We start from the raw sequence: 22,495 nt of genomic DNA on the forward strand, positions 1-22,495 counted from the left end.
ACAAAAATCACACCTTTTCTGTCCCAAAAGAAGAGGTAACCACGTGGTTGAAGGCGCAGGCGGCCGAATTTTACGACGAAGGAATTTTCAAGCTCGTCCATCGCTACGATAAGTGCCTTAATTTAAATGGGAACTATGTAGAAAAGTAGTATTTAAGTGTGGCTCTCATCTGTATATAATAAAAAAATTTCCAATACTTTATTTATTTTTTATTCCAAAACGTAATGTACTTTGTGGATAGCCCTCGTACAATCCTTTACGTATGGAAACATTTCTGTACCGGTATGTGTTTCTTACTGCTTTGCACCTGGTGAACAAAATTGGAACAATTTTTTTTCATCGTATATCGGTTCTGCATTAACGCATCAGAATATCTACCAAGCTTCTCTGCCCACACTGGACCCACCTGTGAGTAGCTGCACTTTAATTGTAAACACCCGGTACGTCCTGTTATAAAGACCCGAGAACCTGTTTGAACAGTGTGTGTTTTACTAGATATGGTTCTATGAGAAGTGCTATTCCTTGCTTTCTTCTGACCTATGAAACTTATTGACCCGATCAGTTCTAGTGGGACTAAGCCACAGTTAACCTTTGTTACTGATTCATGTTTGGCATAGATCTTTATTTTAGTCGAATGCAAATACTTCTTTCTAGGATACGTGGTTAACGTTTCGCGCATTCGTGTTTAAGTCAAGGTCATTCCATCTATGAGAGGGGAAAAGTTAGTGGTGGGGGGTGGGGGGGGGTGTATTTGCTTCGACATCCAGGAATCGTTGATTTCATGCTGAAAGGAGCAGTATGGGGGTTTTTAATAGCGATTATCTGGGTTATATTACGTATGTAAATATTGAAAGCTCAGCAACTGATGTAAAACCACTCAGAATAACAGTTCATTACGTAATGTCACACGTGATGTTTCGCCTATTGTTGTCCATTCCAACGAGCGGCTCATTTCTAATGGCGTTGCTGTTGACGAGACTTCAAAGTACATTGTTCCTTTCTGGAGAGGAAAAAAAATCTTTTTTCCTGTTCACAGTCGCCACACTTGGGAATTTTTTTTATCTCTTCATTAGCGAAATTATTTAATGCAGTATAACGTTTTGATTGTATTTTATCATATATAATAACGCGAAACTTCGTAATTCGCAGCCATTAAACTATTGATAGAGTTTGCGAATACCAGCACATGTTCCTCACGACCTCTTTCAAACGCAAAGCCGGCTACTTCGGCTAGTTACGTTAGTGACATTCTCTTCTTCTAAAATCAAAGAATTTTGCTCCCTGCCCTGTCTGTCTTTGCTTTACACCCGCTGTTTTGCAGACGAAACTAAATATAAGAGTTCTGATTGTGATAAGTTTTACATTGGTCAATCAGGCAGAGTATTGCAACCTAAGCTGACTGAACATAAACGCAGCATCTGGAGGTTGCAGAATTGTGACTTTACACTTTCTGAGCACGTACCGAGTGGGGCCCATAACTACCAGCCAATGTCCCAAGTCTTTCACTTAGCAAACGAAGGCCAAAAACTTAAACTCCTGGAAGCCAACAACCCAGATCTAATTATAATGACCAAACTGAGCTTAACACTTCCGCTCTTCTAAACTTCACACAATCCTCTCCGTATTCAATTACTTTTTACACTGTCTGTTCCTTCATATCCCTCCGTTTACTCTTATTTCATGGTTTCCTTTAAGTTATTGAGTTTGCCTATGTACTTCATATATTCGGTTGTTACAACTGTTAATAGTTTCTTTTAATTGGCTTCTGTGTTACCATCCACGTTTAATACCTTTTGAAGAAGTTTCGTCAAGTACTAATTTTGTTTCATTTGGTTTGTTTATTTGATGTAAACTGTTACGTCAGCACGGTTTTTTCAGTTTAGTGTTTTTTCCTGTTTGGTTCCTTTATATTTACGTATTGTTTAACTTTTTCACTTTTAAATTGCAGTATTACATTGTGAAGAGCGTCATTTACTGTATTTTTGTGCCTCAATCTAGACGTGAAACATCTTTTCCAATGTTATTTACAAGCATTGTAACTTATTTGGCGACAATAGTCAGTTAAAGTCTGATGTCGGCCTTGTAAACCGAAAACCGGTTACCGCAATAAATTAATCCAGTAGCACGTAAGCTAGATAGTGCTTTTTATTTGTTAACTTCCTTTCTTGTGCCAACCGGCAAATACTGAACAGTCCAAACAATTGATAGGTAAATAGCAGGTAATAAGTCACGAACGTAACATCTCCGAATTCTATGTAAAGTAATTAACTCCTTTTGGCATCGTTTTAAAATCATACATCTCAAATACACGGAAGCGCCAAAGATACTGGTATAGGCATGCATACAGAGATATGTAAACAGACAGAATACGGCGCTGCGGTCGGCAACGCCTCTACAAGATAACAAGTGTCTGGCGCACTTTTTAGATCGGTTACTCCTGCTACAATGACAGATTATCAAAACTGAAGTGTGTTTGAACGTGGCGTTACTGCCGGCGCACGAGTGATCTGGCGCAGCATCTCCGAGGTACCGATAAAGAGGGGATTTTCCCGTACCACCATTTCACGAGTGTACTGATTCGGTAAAACATCAAATCTCCGACATCGCTGCGGCCGGAAAAAGATCCTGCAAGAACGGGACCAACGACGACTGAAGAGAATCGCTCAGCGTGACAGAAATGCAACCCTTCCGCAAATTGCTGCATATTTCAATGGTGGTCATCAACAAGTGTCAGCGTGCGAACCATTCAACGAAACATCATCGATACGGGCTTTCGGAGCCGAAGGCTCAGTCGTATACTCTTGATGACTACACGACACAAAGCTTTCGCCTCGCCTGGGCCCGTCAGTACCGACATTGGACTGTTGATGACTGGAAACACGTTGCCTGGTCGGTTGAGTCTCGTTTAAACTGTATCGAGCGGATGGACGTGTACGGATACGGAGACAACCTCATGAATCAATGGACCCTGCACGTCAACGGGGAACTGTTCAAGCTGATGGAGGCTCTGTAATGGTGTGGGGCGTGTGCATTTGAGTGATATGGGACCCCTGATACGTCCAGATACGACTCTGACAGGTAACACGTACGTAAACAACTTGTCTGGTCACCTGCATCATTCATATCCATTGTGCATTCCGACGGATTTGGACAACTCCAGCTGGGCAATGGGGCGCCCCACACGTCCAAAATTGCTATAGAGTGGCTCCAGGAACACTCTTCTGAGTTTAAACACTTCCGCTGGCCACCAAGCTCCCAAGACATGAACATTATTGAGCATATCTGGGATGCATTGCAACGAGCTGTTCAGAAGAGATCTCCACTCCCTCGTACTCGTACGGATTTATGGACAGCCCTGCAGGATTCATGGTGTCAATTCTCTCCAGCACTACTTCAGACAGTAGTCGAGACCATGTCACGTCGTGTTGCGGCACTTCTGAGTGCTCGTGGGGGCTCTAGACGTTATTAGGCAGTTGTATCAATTTCTCCGGCCGATCAGTGTAATCTGAACTTCGTGTCTTGCCGCGAGATGAAAGTATGTATTCTTTATTAAATCACATACACTGATTGAAAAATGAAATCAGAATGTTCCATCGTGTACAATTTTTCTGGAAAAGTACGCCACATATACCAATTTCGAGAAACTTAGGAAAGACCAGTAAGAGTACACGAGGTATCTGTAGTTGATTAATATACAGATCATATAACAAAAATAATTGTTTGTATTACAAAACATAAAATAAAATGAAAATAGTACGAGAAAGTTGAACAAGGCTTGAAACGCACTTACAAGTTAAAAACTTTCCTGGAAAATTTCCGTTTGTGAGTGGATGGTGAAACTTCTTGCAGAACTGTCCAGCAGTAATCTGCCAAAATCTTAGTCACCTTCCCCTATATCGCCTTTCCATGGCGGCGGTATCTTGGTGAAATCACTCATCATGTTCGTCACTGACATATCCAAGATTAGGTTGGAAAAAATCCAAATTGGAATGAAGGAAATGTAATTTCAGATACATGTTGCAGCCCGTACTCTTGTAACAGCCCAGCATGTGTTCTGTCAATTCCCTGCTACTCTCAGACGTTACATTTGCTAAGAAATTGTAGCATACGTCTTTAAAAACAAGTCAAGCTCAGTTCTCAGTATCTGTCAGCAATTTTTGGAAGGCAATATCAGAAGAGATCTCCATTCCCTCGCACTCGTTCGGATTTATGGACAGCCCTGCAGCATTCATGGTGTCAGTTCTCTCCAGCACTACTTCAGACATTAGTTGAGACCATGCCACGGCATGTTGCGGATTCACGGAACATTCTCATTTCATTTTCCAATCAGCGTATGTGATTTAATAAAGAAGTTGTGAAGTCACGGATCTTGGGGCGAAAGAAAATACCATCTTTAATTTTTGCAGTTGTAACCGCAGGAAATTTAGACAATAAAAATTGAAAAATCCGGCCTTCTCTGTCCATTGCTTTCACAAAATCCTTCATAAAGCCCAATTTCAGATGGAACCTTTGACAACAAGGGTTTCATGCAACACAGTTTTTTCACCAGGACTGAAAATTTCAAACTCTCTGTCATTGAGAAAAAAATTAAAAGACCAAGCTGTCGTTTACGGAATGTAATAGCAGTGTTTGATATGTAAGAGGTTCTTTTCTTGAAGACGAGACTCGAGTAATTCTGTTTGCCTCTTTGAAAGATTTAGATCTCTTACAAGATCGCTATGTTCTCGCTGTGACCATGGCTGTGGTTTTGGCCGTGCTGCAGATGGTGAGTACTCAAGATCTTCATAATCTGTTGGTTTGTCACTATCATCGTCTGTTTCATCTTCCTGTGCCCATTCCACTGATGGTTTCGGAACTGGGGAAAATCAGAATGCGGAACTGGGCGAATTGCAGATTCCAAATTTGCATAAGAAACTGTGTGTTTTGATTTACTTGAGATTTCTTTTACTTTCGTTAAAAAATGTTTCAATGTGTAATGTCGGCTCTAGGTGCCCTCCAGAATTGTGGTACGACAAATGGCATAGATGGTTGGATTCTGTGCAACCAGCTTCTTAAACAGCGGGAACAACGTGAGCAGCAGTTCTGTGGTGCCCAGCACTTAACCCTCATCTACTTTTGGGATATCTTTGGGACTTCGTCGTAAACTCGCCACACACATAATAGAAAAGGTCTGGTGACTTAACACGCTTCCTAGACACCGCTGAGTATAAGAAACGCGTGAAAACTCATAAACAACATTCTTCACGTTAGCGGATGTACACACGTCAAAAATCGATGCCATGTGATCTCATAGTGAGATAGTCGTTGGTACAGAGTCAATTGACTGGTGCAACTGCAACTTCCCTTTACTTACCACAAGTGGCTATCTCCTCCCCCCCTCTCTACTCTCACCACTACTAATAATATTCTTAGGAATGCAACGTGATACGCGCCGCGATAACATATATAAAGCAGCCGAGGGCAGATAAAATTGCGTTTCCAGAAGGAAGTGTAGATGATAGTGAACAATGGTTTTCACCATTGCCATCAGGGCACTGGACTACATTACAACCAAATATTTTGGTTTTGCGGTAAATTTCATTGTCGCACTCCGTTATTTCTTAAAGGACGACGAGAGAAATGACATACATAAATCCTGCCGCTTGTGGCCAGAAAATTCCAGGTGTACCTCGCTTGAAGCGAACAACAATGAAAGGCGAGTTATTCTCGGGGCCTCCCATTGTGCGTAAGGATCGGCTGTAAGCAAGTGCGAGCAGGGCGCGCTCTGCGCAGGCGCACCGCCGCGGGAGGCTTCAAAAGTTCCGGCGCGCGTCAACAGGAGCCTTTGTTCTTGGAGCGAACTAATGCACTTCCATAGGCAGGAAAGCCGCTTTGGCATCTTTTGATGTGGCACACGTTCGCGGCGAGGACAAAGAGGCTTAACCGGCTTTGTAAGTGATCCCGCGATACGGGGCCGGCGCGCCCGTTCCAGGCCGTGTACAAAGACTGCGTGGCGTCACCTGATAAGGCCAGTCTTTCCAGCCAGTCACCGTCATTCATACCGCTGTGGCAGCCGCCGTCCGTCGTACTCCGACAGGCAAGGGCTACGGGCAATTGTAGCTGTGCTCTGTAGGTGTAAAGAGCAGGTGTCAAACGCCGGCCCAAGTAGTGAGGCCATCTGCGGATATACACAAATTAGTCTGATTTTTCCCTTCCGTTCCTTTTTAATTTAGTTTCTATTTATTCTCCATCACCTCCCATTGCACCTGTCCCCTGAACGAGTCTTGAAGAAACTCGAATGGTGAACAGTTAGGCCATGGCAATATTCGGTGGATATCTTACACCATTTTACATGTTTCGGATAGTAGCATCGAAAGTATGCTACAAGGCATATACCGTATTTATTTTAATTTGGATGCGTTGAATGTTCTGCTGTATATACATTGCCCAAGAAATTAGAGGGACAACATTCTAAACACCTGCATTTTTTTTTTGTAAGGAATGTTTGTAGTGAAACTGACTTTTGTTCTGGAAAACGAAACCTTTATTTTCCAGGAATCTACATACCCTATTCGCTTCTCATCACAAATGTTGGTGCTGTGACCAGAAATTCAACATACTTAAGGAACAAAACCAACCATTCCAATATCTGGTAGTTCCTCCATGTGCCCATGTTACTGACTCACATCTTCGAGGAATGCTCCTGACAAGTCTGCGAACATTTTCTTGTGGAATTTTGTCGCACTCCTAAAAAGGACATCTTCAAGTTGTTCAAGAGTCTGAAGTGCTACAGCATGGGCCCGAAGTTGTCTGTCCAACACGTCCCTTAAATGCTCAGTAGGACTGAGGTCACGACTCACAAAAGGCCTGTCTAATGTTTGAATTGCGAGGTCCTGCAATGTTTCTATGTTGGCTGAATGCGCTCTGGCATTATCTTGCTGCAGCATAAACTCGGGCCCTCTTAACAACTACAATGGGTATAAAGTGTCCCAATAGAGTCTCGTTGATTTAGTCGGCCTTTGAATACCTGAAGGTCCAACCGGCCATCAGTTGTGAAGCCACCGCACACCATGGCTGAGCCACAGCAAAATCTGTCAATTTCCTGGACTGTTGCTTTATAAAGCGGCATGACGACAATATACAAATATACGGCCGACGAACCGTGTTAGACGAAAGCGGGGCTTTGTAAATAACGCACTGCGCCAGTAGCGCAGCTCCAGGGCCAAAGTTCCTCAGCAAATGAAGTCGGTTGCTCTCGGAGTCTGTTGCGTATTGTTTGGTCACTGATACTACAATCAGTTGCTGCTCTTAGATCATTTTTACGTCCCGGGAAGTGGCAGTGCGCCGGCGGAGAGAACTGTTAACCACATATTGATCGTTTCTGGCACATGTTGTCCGTTTTCTCTCTCGCCCTGGCTTCCCACTTTCACGAAATAATTTCCAAACCCTCCTAACAACAGATGAAGTCAGATTAAGCTCTGTAGGCACTGCACGAATAGTCCTACTTCTCTGCAATAATGTCACTGCCCGAACACATTCTGCCTCAGTCAGATGCATCATGTTGACTGATGAAACGTACACAAAGAGTATAGAGACGCAAACGTTACTTACACTCACTAGATGGCAGAGTGAGACATTGGTCGTCCATTTCACTCTTAGGCATAGTGCGATACAGTTGAATATTGCCACTGACTAAGGCGTGGCTCTCAAACGCATTGTGGAGAACTGTCCTCATTATCTTAAACACAGACTACGTACATGGTACACTCTATCAAATTCTTGTCCCTCTAATTGTTTTGAGCAGTGTACAGTATTTTCAATCTAGACTGAACGTTGGTGTGACTGTATGGTCTGTTCACGGCTCATGTTCTATCAAGAACCATTTATGGGTCTAGAGGGGTAGTAATAAGGCGCTGGTCGTATGGTATGTACACCACTCACAAATAAGAGAATGGAAAATGTTTATGTTGATCTCGATCTGGAATTTTTATCCTACACTGTGCTCCTGATGCAATTTATAGAAATTGTACAAACATCATTCTTAACGTTGCATCATTAATTCCAGAATCTGCATCGTCACCACGTTCCTTTACTCAACCCTCCAATCGAGCAACGCGACATAACATTGCAGAAGCAGGGTTCAACTGTAACGTCCCGCCACGACGATTTTGTAGGAGAAGCTGTAGCTTATCTACATCTATATCGATACTCCGCAAGCCACTTTGCAGTGTTTGGCACAGGGTACTCTGTGAACCAGTGTCACAACTCCCTTTTCCCGTTCATGGTTCGCGGGAGGAACGATTGCTGATAAGTGTCCGCATGGGCTCGAATCTCTTTGGTTTTATATTCATGATCTGTTCGCGAGATATACATTGGAAGATGCAAGATATTGTTTGACTCTACTAGGAACGTACGCTCTCGGAACTTTTAACAGCAGACCATACCGTGATGCTGATCGCCTTCCTTGCAGCGTCTGCCACATCACCGTGACACTTTCGCGCTTACTAAATGAATCAGTAACGAAACGTGCTGCTCTTCTTTGCATCTTCCCTATTTCCTCTATCAAACCTACCTGATACAGATCCCACACTGAGGAACAATATTCAAGTATTGGTCGAATGACTGTTTTTTAAGCTACTTCCTTTCTCGAGGATTCTAGTAAAGAATCTCCGCCTGGTATCTGCTTAATAGCGATTAATTTTATGTGGTAGTTCCACTTCAAATCCCTCCGTATGCAAACTTATATACAATATACACTCCTGGAAATGGAAAAAAGAACACATTGACACCGGTGTGTCAGACCCACCATACTTGCTCCGGACACTGCGAGAGGGCTGTACAAGCAATGATCACACGCACGGCACAGCGGACACACCAGGAACCGCGGTGTTGGCCGTCGAATGGCGCTAGCTGCGCAGCATTTGTGCACCGCCGCCGTCAGTGTCAGCCAGTTTGCCGTGGCATACGGAGCTCCATCGCAGTCTTTAACACTGGTAGCATGCCGCGACAGCGTGGACGTGAACCGTATGTGCAGTTGACGGACTTTGAGCGAGGGCGTATAGTGGGCATGCGGGAGGCCGGGTAGACGTACCGCCGAATTGCTCAACACGTGGGGCGTGAGGTCTCCACAGTACATCGATGTTGTCGCCAGTGGTCGGCGGAAGGTGCACGTGCCCGTCGACCAGGGACCGGACCGCAGCGACGCACGGATGCACGCCAAGACCGTAGGATCCTACGCAGTGCCGTAGGGGACCGCACCGCCACTTCCCAGCAAATTAGGGCACTGTTGCTCCTGGGGTATCGGCGAGGACCATTCGCAACCGTCTCCATGAAGCTGGGCTACGGTCTCGCACACCGTTAGGCCGTCTTCCGCTCACGCCCCAACATCGTGCAGCCCGCCTCCAGTGGTGTCGCGACAGGCGTGAATGGAGGGACGAATGGAGACGTGTCGTCTTCAGCGATGAGAGTCGCTTCTGCCTTGGTGCCAATGATGGTCGTATGCGTGTTTGGCGCCGTTCAGGTGAGCGCCACAATCAGGACTGCATACGACCGAGGCACACAGGGCCAACACCCGGCATCATGGTGTGGGGAGCGATCTCCTACACTGGCCGTACACCACTGGTGATCGTCGAGGGGACACTGAATAGTGCACGGTACATCCAAACCGTCATCGAACCCATCGTTCTACCATTCCTAGACCGGCAAGGGAACTTGCTGTTCCAACAGGACAATGCACGTCCGCATGTATCCCGTGCCACCCAACGTGCTCTAGAAGGTGTAAGTCAACTACCCTGGCCAGCAAGATCTCCGGATCTGTCCCCCATTGAGCATGTTTGGGACTGGATGAAGCGTCGTCTCACGCGGTCTGCACGTCCAGCACGAACGCTGGTCCAACTGAGGCGCCAGGTGGAAATGGCATGGCAAGTCGTTCCACAGGACTACATCCAGCATCTCTACGATCGTCTCCATGGGAGAATAGCAGCCTGCATTGCTGCGAAAGGTGGATATTCACTGTACTAGTGCCGACATTGTGCATGCTCTGTTGCCTGTGTCTATGTGCCTGTGGTTCTGTCAGTGTGATCATGTGATGTATCTGACCCCAGGAATGTGTCAATAAAGTTTCCTCTTCCTGGGACAGTGAATTCACGGTGTTCTTATTTCAATTTCCAGGAGTGTATATTATGGAAGTAACTGCTTCCAGCGATTGTTCCGCAGTTGTGTAATCAAACAATAAAGAGTCTTTCTGTCTGTCTGTGTGTTCGCAGTTCGTTACATCTGTCATGTTGTGGGTCATTTCTTACTCCCTGCACCAAGCGTCCCTCTGCAGGTCTTCGTGCATTTCGCTACAATTTTCTAGCGTCGCATCTTCTCTACACAGAACAGTTTTAGCGAAAAGCCTCATGGATCTTCGACGTTTTCTACTGGGTCACTCATCTATATACCAGAATGAAGTAAGGCGACTCTTTCCTAGGCAGAGTGATGGATGTAAAAGAACCGAACTATCTTATCGACTTATCTGGCAAAAGACATTTAAATTAAATCACATTCACATATTTACGCTTTTAATCAACCCGTAGAAATTTTAACTCCACCAGAAAAACTTTTTTAGCTATTACATGTATGCCGTTCAGCCATATGATATATATTTTTTTACTACGGCTGGCGAATCTTCTGGATTCTGGGCAGAAGATCAGGGACTTTTGCCAATAAATTGCAAGATGTAGTTGTGGCAACACACTGTAGCTAAGAGAGGTCACTGCGCTGGGGAAGTAGGCTTAACTCGTTAAAAAGCGCGAATGTCAAGATGTTTTATTTTAAATGTCTTTGAAACTGCCAGATACGTCGAAAAGGTAGTTCCCTTCTTTTACATCCGCAACTCTGCCCAGGACACATATACCTTTTTTGTGCTATGGTAGGAGCATGTTTCTTTCAAGTTCTCAACTTTTACTCTACCATAACTTTGTCGTCATAGTTTGGCATCCGATGTAGATTTTTGTTTACTCGGGATATGACTGATCCGGTATATCTTCTTTTTATTGTCTTTGGAGCTATGTTGCTTATGTCGTAGCAACGGGTAAAGCTTTCGGAAACAAGAGGACGACCGTTAATTATGTTTATTTATCTACCTTCTTACAAAATTTTAAACTGATTCGCGGAAGTCTGAAACACAGAAGTTCACTTAAGAACGAATTTTATATGCTACATTTAGCTTGACTTTAAACCTACATTTAGCTTGACTTTAAACCGTTCGTATCTAGACAACGGATGAAGATTATTTGATAAAGAATTTTTCGTTTTGATTTTATCTATTTATCCATTTCGTGCAAAGTTCGAACTGATTCATTCAAAGTTAAAGAACAGAAGTGGTGCGTTACGAAAACATCCCAGAGAAACGTGTTCTTTGCACGTAAAATCCAAACGGGTGGGCAAAATTTGAACCATCACTTCTGCTCCAGTCCGAAGTTATTTAAGGGTGACTCGTTTTGCACTTAAATTCTGAACGAGGGTGACTGTTGTTGCTCGTGAAATTCGAACGGTGCACATACAAAAGGTGCCATTAGCATTTCAGCCCAACGGTGCACATACAAATGGTGCCATTAGCGTTTCAGCCCAACTAAAGTCTTTGGCAAAAGAAATTAACCCAATCGCACAATTTGCCTGGACGCCAGCTCCGGGCTATCATTCAAACTTTGTTTAACATAATGTAACATAAGATACATTAGGACAGATGTTGAAACGGCTATACAAATGGCCGTTGGTCCCGACTAAATCAAAAACTTTTTAAGAATTTTTGACGTATCAAAAACTTTTTACACTATGTTCCTCGATCAAATAGGAACCGAGCACTAAGACCACCAGAGCCAACCGCGATTCCGCGCTGTAACGAGCGTTGGTCCTATAATACAGCTCTGAGGCACGCCGTAAGATACTTTTACCTCTCAAGACTTTTCTCCATTCAGAAACAGATATCGTATTCTATTTGCTAAAAACTCTTCAATGAAGCTTAGAGCCAAGGAGTGTCCTCATCTCGCTGAAAGAACCATCCCACCATTGAACTGATATGATTTTAGGGACACTGCGGAAAGCGTATATCGCTCTGGTCGGAAGTAGGATTGTGAACTGAGTATCATAACTACTGCTTCATCGCACAAGGTGCAAAGTGAAAATCATTACAACGAACTCACACAGGAGCAGTGGGACTGAATGCCCAGAAACTTAATTAACGCTTGCAGTGTTTCACTAACGTGCTAAAAAGCAGCGACGAGTCTCTGCAACTGAATATTCTGGGATTTATGTCATTCACCCTGCCCATAGATAAAGCTACCTTTACGCAGGCGGGATCGTCAACCTTCACAACACCCACGTGTGGGTCGTCATGCTGTGGTCGCAGCGAACCATCAGCACAGGCTCAGCCAGCCTCACTGTGATGGAGGTGATTATTGGCGGCTGTCTCGTGGGACCAGACACCCTTCGGCAGCGCCTCGCAAGCGAGACATATCTGTACTTCCTGCAGGTGACGCCGCTTCCCCTCTGAAAGACGTGACTTTGGTGGTGCGAAGGGTTATGTGTGTATTACCTGATTGTAGTCCAACTCACTGACCTCTTGAGTGTGCAGCTAAAACGTCAGTGCTTCTGGCCATACGTCGATATGATATTTTTTCCTCCTTACCCTCTGAGGGGTCATTTCCTGCAGTTTGCACCCGTATATCTCTCCAACTATGCTGCTATGCTGTCCTAACAGTAAAACTTCGTTATCTACATAAATAAAAATGAAGGTTTTTTTTAGTATTTTTGTCTTCTATGCGTTCCTAAATCATTCATACGATTGAGAAAAAACTTCGGTGAGTTGTTCTCCGCACGCCCGCAAAGATGCCCGCCGACCCCACGCGCAAAAAAAGGGGGTACGACACACAATTCAGAAGATACGAGAACTGCCGCGTCAGGCATGACGTTTTGTTGTGTTACTTTTTTGCTACTAAAGCTATTCATAAAACATTTCGCAAAGGAATTTAAAAAAGTATAAAAGGCCAAGAGCGTATTCCAGTGCAAACGTTGTCAAAATTTTGTGTCAAAATTTCAAATCAGTCGGTCAAGAACTTACTGAGATTTACGATTAGGGACATTTATATTTTATATTCGTTTGTTCTTAATAGAAAATCCGGGAGATTTTTTGACCGATTGATTTGCAATTTTAACACAACGTTGCATTCTAATATGTGGCTTAGTGAATGTAATATATTATTAACTGAGAACAGCGATCTCAGTGGCATCAATTACAGCATTCAAAACAAAATACCGTGCGAGACAACAAGTTCATCGATACTGGAATGAATCGAGACGCTGTTGTAAATTATGTGACTGAATTCTTGAATTCACTTGATACACTGGGGTTACCGTAACACGTGTTGATATTAAAAACTGGAATGCCTCTCAGTCATCTCAGAAATATCAATCCACCATGGCTTTTCAGTGGTACCAGACTTTCAGCGAAAAAGACAATGAACAATATCATCGAAGCGACAATATTAAGAAGGAATTTTAAAAGGAGAAGATGTACTGTTACCACACATCCCAATGATTCCAGAAGATATGCCATTCAAGTTCAAATGCTTGTAGTAAGTAGTAGGGCAAAGTATGTACGGCCTCACTCTGCATTGTTGCCAAATTTATTCAATATGGTTGGTCCAAGATGGCGGCAATAGATGTGGCAAAGTCACAGTGACATAATGGCGGAAAGTTCAAATTTTGGCGGGAAATTAGGTCAGTTGGGCTACCTCCACTGCCCTAATGCCCCTCTACTCTCCTCCCTCTCCCATCCCCACCTAGAAATTGGATGGCAAAGCATTAAGTCTGTGCTGGGCTGCCAGATAGGATAGATGTAAGTCTATTTTGTATGCATTGTTTATTTAAACGATTTGATTGGTCATAGACAATACCTCCAGCCATTGTGTTCACTGTTTGGTGTGGAGTCCAGCTGACCTAGTTCACGGTACCACCACCAGAAGGCGCTGTCGTCCCTTCACCTCTCGTCTCCTGTGACATAATGCTAGATGGCAATCTGGGGAAAAGTAGTGGGAAAAGGACTCAATCTAAGTCTAGCTGCTGGACTTGGGAGGTTGGGCGTAATTGTTTACTGTGTTCAAAGAATGAGATCAAAGTCTGTGTCAGGTTCTAAACTGACATTAACACGTTTTGATCCATTGCTGTGACTGAAACCTAGACATCACACTTTGTAAATTTTGCTGCTGCTCCCAAAACAAACACACAGGACGATTTTAAGTAAAACACAGTCACAACATATTGAAACCGGAAGAGTTTTGCGGTGTTGTGGAGCGTTTCCAAACATCTCACTGAAGGTAATTGATAGCTCCTAGATTTAAAGTCAGCTTTCGCAGTGACGGAACAGCTGATGGCTCGGTGTCCATTTCGATTGATTCCTCATATTGCAGTCATGTATGCGATCGCTGTATTGGTGCTAGCCATCCCCAGAAGAAGAGAAGAAGGAGAGTGGAGGGGCATTAGGTTAGTGGAGGTAGCCCAATTGACCCAATTTTCCACCAAAATTTGAACTTCCCGCCATGATGTCACAGTGACTTTGCCACATCTATGGCCGCCATCTTGGATCCATCATATTGAATAAATTTCCCAATAGTGCAGAGTGAGGCCATACATACTTTGCCCTACTACTTACTACAAGCAAATCTTTCTCCATCTCGCCCCTCCACTACTTTGCAATTAGCATGTAATAGATTGCGAAGGTAGATAGATGATTGACGCAGTACTTCCCTCCATTATTAATTCTCGAACATATACACCAAACTATACCAAACGGCAATCAATAATTTCTAGCACTTTGATCATAGTGCGTATTTTACGATTACCATTGCCCATCTTCCTCTATATGGATGGGAGTCACAGAGCATTCCTGCATTCTTAGGATAACGTTAGAGACTGAAAGATCTCCTCACACTGTCTTTGACGAATGCCCCCTGCAACATTGTCATTGATTAATTTGCAGCTGTCCAGAAGTAGACCACTACATTCTAAGTCTCATGAAGGAGCAGAGCAAGCCATCAGAGGAGTTCCATCTCATATGTGATGGTAATGATGAAGCACGTACATCCTGTTTTGGCAACCTCCTCTGGACGAATGAAGATTTATGCAGCGTACGCCACTCCACTCCCCCGTCACATCTTGGACATAAAATCGAGACTAAGTTAGTGACAGGTATTTGTGAGGTACTGCAATCCTGTATACACATCCTGTATACACGGAGTTAGTGGCAGCACAAGTGCTGCTAAGCATTTGTCTAGTTCCTTGTGAGAGGAATTCTGTGTTACTAACGATCATTTTTTTATAGGACTGTTGCAAGCATAGTATAATTTCTGAACCGTGATCGGATGTGAGCAGGGGTGCTACACACCTCTAGAAAGCTATTTTGTGCACGTATCACAAAGAATCGATGTTTTAAGGAAGTGGTTTTTCATTTTAAGGGTTGTCACTATAGTTTGTCGTAGAGAAACGTGCAAGGAGAATATATGTCATGCATCGGAAATCCGATTCTTACATTGGGATATTAACAGTGTTGCATTCCACATGACTAACTGGTCGGAAACCGCACCGCTCTAACATTATTGAGTGTTTTGTAAGTGCAGAACCATATAGCCTTAGGACTGCGTGTGTTTATGTTCTCTCTTACAATACTTTCTTGGTACTGACCCCAGACACTAAAACAATACTTTAGAATTGATAGCGCAGTTGATTTATACAGGGTGTTTCAAAAATGACCGGTATATTTGAAACGGCAATAAAAACTAAACGAGCAGCGATAGAAATACACCGTTTGTTGCAATATGCTTGGGACAACAGTACATTTTCAGGCAGACAAACTTTCGAAATTACAGAAGTTACATTTTTCAACAACAGATGGCGCTGCGGTCTGGGAAACTCTATAGCACGATATTTTCCACATATCCACCATGCGTAGCAATAATATGGCGTAGTCTCTGAATGAAAGTACCCGAAACCTCCTCGAAATGCGCGCATCTGGAGAAATCTTGTGCACTTGGATGGGTGCCATGAGTAAGATTGGTGCGGAACGGCAGTTACGGACATGGCTTGCTCTGCTCCTTCATGAGACGTGGAATGTAGTGGCATTCTTCTGGTCAGCCGAAAATTTAATCAGTAACAGCGTTGCCTGGGCCCAGAACGATTGACATTTCCGGCTTACGGCAGGATCCGTCCGAACTGGATGGGCTGGATTGCAGAAATGTAGCTGACCTAACTGTGTCGTCCTCCAGACGGCTGAATAGCGAACTAATACTCGGTATGTGTCGGGAAGCCATCATGATCGCATGTGTTCTCCGTGGAAATCTGAGAAGATTCACTACGGGCGTGTGTTTCTACTGCACAGTTATTCCATCCCATGTAAATTGACGACTGCAGCACATTCCCCGCCTGTATTTGAATGAGATAACAACGATTGTGGTGTGTGAATCTAGATGTCGGAAAAAAAAAGCTGGAAGAGACATTTGCTGGTTCTCTACACATGAGATACACCGGATTTGACTACGTAAAGTAGAAGTATCATTTGGAATTTGTTGTATCACTGACATCGGTATTTGTTAAAAAAATACGAGTGGAACAATTAGTTTGCCCTATTGTTTCGAGTTTTTGGGAATGGATCTTCGCAGCCAAAATGAGTTTCTAATTACTCAGTGATTTGCAGCACTTTCCACCTCACTGCCCTTGGCTAAAGTTTCGGGTCTCTAGAGGTATAATTTCAGTCTTTATCTTCGGAATTATACTGCGCAAACGATCCGTAGCATATTGCTTGATATCGAAGACTATCGCATAAATGGTATGATATTCTGGCAAAACATGTGAAAGTGCATATGTTCTTGCAATCCCAGAGTTTGGAGATGGCTGTAGAAAGCATGGCATCAAACAAGTATGGTGGGGCCGGAAACAGTATAGTCTTTGTGCCAAGGGAAGCGGCCCAACTTTTGTACACCAGTTCGGAGAAAGACCGCGGTCCCCTGAGGGCTCCCTGATAGCGCGTGGGCCAGTGTGTATGCAGGGGCAGCCACGGTAGATGACCGATCGAGCTCGCGGGAAATATCTAATGCTGCGAAGACTATATACAGTGCATGTGCTTATGATTTTTGGTATCTGTCTGCCTTTATGGTATATGTACGAGTTTCTGGTGGTTGATATGTAGGATGCAGAAGTGATGATTTTGTATGGCACAGGATAGGAATTGTTTTACTACATCGATATGGTATGTGGTGATATAGTACGGTTGGAGATGGGTTTCAACTGAAAATTTCAAGCTTTCCTCGACAGTGTAATTGAAGAAGTGTCTTTGGCGGTAGTTTCCTATTTCATGATCTGTAGACCACTTTTGCAGAATTTAACTGTCAGTACTGCATGGCTGCTGCATGCTTTTTTTCGATTTGTATAAAATAGTTTTGCCGCTGAAAGTCTCGTAATTTGTCTGTCTGCAGAAAAAAATGGCGGACACTGCTGCCACACTGGTAGCAGCAGCAGTTTGGCGGGTTTCACACTGAAAAATTCAAGCTTTCCTCGACAGTACCAGAGCAGTGTAATAGAGAAAGTGTCTTTGGCGATAGTTTCCGTATTTCATAGCATATTCAATTGGATTTAATAACTCCTGAAGCAGCTCATGCTAAAAGACAGCGATACCTCCCACAAAGCACGCGAAGTGTCTCAAGGATGGATTAAAAGTGTGCCATGATATATTTTCAGAGTCGGTCTTCAAGAGTGGAGGTATTCCTCAGAAAAAATATGTACAATTGTTTAAATATTCTTGCGTCACCTTTTCTCTCTCTCTCTCTCTCTCTCTGTTATAGTTCCTTAGTTCCTGTGACATGTTCAAGTTACACATACGACAATATACTTGTAACGCCGGAAATGCATATCCTCCCATTTCCATCCATTGCACTGCAAATTTTTTTCCTTATTTTGTTACCTGAAGATATAACATTTCTTTGTCTTTGTATATTGTAATTGTTTTACTATTTGTATATATATGCATTTATGTCGATTTATAATTGGTTTGTTTTGTAAATATTATTTGTATTTTTACGCTGGGTCTGGCCTAGGGAAAACTATGCTATCGAACGAATACATCGATAGGTCGTGTGGAGAACCAAAGTGTTTAGGATCTTTGGTAGTGTTAACTCTGCCGCGTGGAGCGCGGGCAGAGCAGAGTCTGGCTGGGGTAGTGCAGTGGAGCAGGTGTGTTGTGTGACGCTCCCGCGAGTTGCCGCGCTTTCGGGGTTGGGTAGCATATAATTGCGCTCGACTTGCTATGATAGTTTCTGACACGGTGTCGCGGACGGGAAGCATTAGCTGGCGCACATCAAGAGCCCGTTTCGCCTGGTGACCGTGTCGAGAAGAAGGCGCGCCAACATCCAGCTTCTGCAACAGCGACGGCCGACAATGAGTGACTGTCGCCACCTCCTCGATCGACGGCTTCAAACCCTCAATCAACCAACAAGGAAGACTGGAAGCACGTAAAGTTTCAGAACTGTATGGCAGACCTCAGCTTTTCAAACTGTTCCATTTTCATAACTAAATTACAGCAACGTAGCATGAACCTTTGTTGCTCATTGTCCCGATTGCATTACCAAGCAGGGTCCCTTCCTTTTCCGGAATGAACCCGAGTGTCGTTGAAATTCAAACGCCAGCATCATTCGATTTCACTGCTTTAATTTCAAAGTTCAGTTAAGGTATTCATAGCTGGCTACAATATTTAGATTACACAAGCACAAATTAAGAGTGCGAGTTTTGTTACCGTATTTTAGCTAACCTGTGACTGCACCTCAGCTTGGTACGTACTAAATTTTACTATTGTTAATTGTTCAGAATCATTTAATTCAAGTTCAAAGTTAAATCTCTTTTTCTAAATTGCGGAGATTCAAGTAGCTTTTGAAATGATTGTTGAGGTAGTCCAAGACTAACCGTATTTTACTGAATTTCGATGTGCTTCAGAGAGAAAGCTCACTAATAACTTCAGTCACTAAATTAACTTTCGATTTTCCGGTTTTATTAATTCTTTTGCTACATTAAGTCAGAGTGTAGCGAAATTTATTACTTCTGACAAACTTTCAGTTTTCACACTACACGTGTCAACCTTCAGTTGCCACGCTTTTAGTGCTAATTATATGTGTAATAACCTTTCTTTTTCAGTTATTATAGTAGTTGTCCATAGGACTGGCGACCGTAATTTTTCCCAAATCTCAAATATCTAATTAGCGCCAATTAATTGTTAACGTGATGACCGCACATTTACTTTCTTTATTAACTTTACCCCTTTTCAAAATTAATTTCCACCAGTTTCATTTGCATTTTTCCTTTCATTTAGGTGTAACCCGTTCCTCCCTCTTTACCGACAGATTAACTTCGGTGACGATTGCTTTTTCCAAATTTACATTAGGTACACGCGGTTTAATTTTTCACTGTCATTAAGGTCGATAAGTGAGGGGGAGGTCACATACTGCATCATCAAATGTAATAACTCCTGAAGCAATTTGTGTTGAATGACAAAAGGAATACATGTGCTGATGATGGGAAGGACGAGGAAGGCCGCAGGTATTTACAGTGTGACAGGAAGTATGTGGCCGCTCCTGGAGGCACCACATGGCCATGCCGTAAGCTGGCGAGTGGCCTCTCTTCCATCGAAGAACGCGCACCTGAGTGAAGGTCTTGCCTCTTGCACTTCCGATGACTGACTGGCCTTTTACCGAATGATCTACTGTTACAGCACATGCATGGGTTGCAAAGTGTAACTTAGCCCCATCCTGCTGCATCTTCATTATTTCATGAGAGGTATTTGTCTTCACCAAATATCATTGCTATGGACGCAGTCCTCAGGTGTATGGTAACAGCTAATATACTCCTCCTCCTCCTCCTCCTCCTCCTCCAGCCCAGACGTCTCATCCTCTGAACACAGTTAACAATTACATCCATCCTCCCAAGTCCAGCAGCTAGACACAGACTGAGTCCTTTTCCCGCCATTTTCCCCCAGACCTCTATATTGGATTATGTCATACGAGGGGAGTGGGGAAGGAAGACAGCGCCTTCTAGTGGTTGTACTGTGCACTAGGTCAGTTGGACTCCAGACCTCATGGTGAACACAGTGGATGGAGGTACTGTCAATGACAAATCAAATTTCTTAAGTAAACACTGCATCCAAAATAAAGACTTACATCCATCCTATCCGGCAGCTCAGCACAAACTGAGTCCTTTTTTCACCAATTCCCTGATTTTTTTTGGGGGGGGGGAGGGGAGGGGAGATATGTACACAAAAATATCCGGCAGCCAACACAGACCTAATAGTTTTTCCGCAAATTTCCGGGAGGGGAGAGGTGTTAAGTTAGTGGAGGTAGCCCAATTGACCTATTTTTCCGCCAAAATTTGAATCCCCCCCCCCATGACGTCACTGCAACATTGCCACATTTATGGCCGCCATATTGTATTAATTTGGCAGCAATGCAGAATGGGGCCATTCATACTTTTCGTTACTACTGTAGTATCCTCTGTGACTCGCATTTTCAGTGACCATCAAGAAGGCGCAGAAACAGTCGCTACAAGTGCGTGGACTGAATTTGGGAAATCCATGTTTCGCACATGGAAAACTGTTACATGCTGACTCGTCGGGAGATCGTCTGACTTATTCGTGTATGCACCAGACGATAAAACCCGTAATATTGTGTATCCAAAAGCGCTTCAACAAACAGGTTATAAAACCAAAAACGGTTTTTTTCTTTCCGTCGCACTGCAACGCTTGTTGGGTAGGGCTATTTTTCTGTATTTCTTGGTGTTGCAGTTTTAATGGCTGGCAGTGTCGTTTCATTTCTTCACCACCAGTATGTTAAAGTACTGAACCAGTTCACTGCCCTGTACGCGCTCCTGGCCCCCCCAAAGCTCTCACGAAAAGTGCGATAGTGCGATGCTGTACAACTAGCCTAGTTGTGCTGTCTTTTAGCTTGCATTGCCCCGGTATCGGCCACCCCGCTGTGCCACGGCGGCCAGTATCGGTGGAGGCAGCCGTGGAGAATGCCGCGAGAGCATTCCGCGCGTTGCGTCCCCCTGCAGGCGGCGTGTTATCCGGCCGGCATGCTGTTCTCTCTCTCTCTCTCTCTCTCTCTCTCTCTCTCTCTCTCACACACACACACACACACACACACACACACACACGCACACACACACCTGCAGACTCACCCCGGGCATGTCTGCTGGCCGACTGCTCTTATCCCGCCTAATTAAGCTGAAATTATTCCGATATACAGATCACACAGCTAGAGAGGCTTTGGGACGCCGTATAAGAGCTCTTAATTTTGTGGTTTCTACTACCTTCGTTTCTTGGTCAGTGACAGTTGTATGACTCTGTCATTCTTTAGTAAAAATATCACTTTTATTCGTTATTTGAAGACGTTAAACCTTAACGTGTGAGGTACTTCTGTTGAGACATCGTTTGTGAGCTGAGATCTACAAGATCACTTTGCTTTATGCTTCCCTCTGATATATAGAAACCTCAAATCTGATATCGTGATTGTTGTTGTTGTGGTCTTCAGTCCTGAGAATAGTTCGTTCCAGCTCTCCATGCTACTCTATCCTGTCTGTGCAAGCTTCTTCATCTCCCAGTGCGTACTGCAACCTACATCCTTCTGAAACTGCTTACTGTATTCATCTCTTGGGCTCCCTCTACGATTTTTACCCTCCACGCTGCCCTGCAATGCTAAATTTGTGATCCCTTGATGCCTCAGAACATGTCCTACCAACCGGTCCCTTCTTCTTGTCAAGTTGTGCTACAAACTCCTCCCCAATTCTATTCAATACCTCCTCATTAGTTATGTGATCAACCCATCTAATCTTCAGCATTCTTCTGATTGTACAGGTAGTATTTAAGTGACACAGCAATTAAAACAATATTCTATGTTGACACTACTCTATGTACGTATGTATGCTTTATACAAGTTGCTTTAATTCAACTGTAAATATTAAGGGAAAATACTCGTATTGATTCCATCCCTTCTAGTAAGTGGATTAGTAAAAACGTTAAGCAATTGATTGCAAATACAGACATTAATGGGTCAAAGTGAACCATTAAAAACTGGATATGAGATTGTATTTTTTTTTTTTTTTTTACATTTGTACATTATTGCAAGTATTTGTTACCGATTATGCTCAACAGTGATATTTTGTAAAGAAGCGTACGTGATCGACCCTTTATATCTGGCAATTGAGGAACAATAGTATGTTTTTGCGCCGTTTTCTGCCATAAAAGGTTTGCATGACCACTTGTACCCTTTTTTCCCATAACAAGCCCTCTTATAATCATTGCTTATTGCAACATCTCTTTCATTGCCAGAAATTTCAGAATCTGAATCATCATCGCATATCTACGTGCAGATGTCTTCCTCACACTCGTCAACACCATTCGCGTAATTTAGCCATGAATGTACAGGGTGTTTATAAATGAATATCG

The 22,495-nt window shown here is 43.5% G+C and overlaps 1 protein-coding gene across 3 annotated transcripts in view; it reads right to left on the reverse strand.

Moving 5' to 3' along the window:
• Positions 1 to 22,495, reverse strand: part of LOC126412923 (discoidin domain-containing receptor 2-like) — a 911,045-nt gene that overhangs the window by 241,357 nt on the left and 647,193 nt on the right. The window lies entirely within an intron of this gene.

The sequence above is a fragment of the Schistocerca serialis genome, chromosome 1 (assembly GCF_023864345.2).
Source record: "Schistocerca serialis cubense isolate TAMUIC-IGC-003099 chromosome 1, iqSchSeri2.2, whole genome shotgun sequence".
NCBI classification, from domain to species: domain Eukaryota; kingdom Metazoa; phylum Arthropoda; class Insecta; order Orthoptera; family Acrididae; genus Schistocerca; species Schistocerca serialis.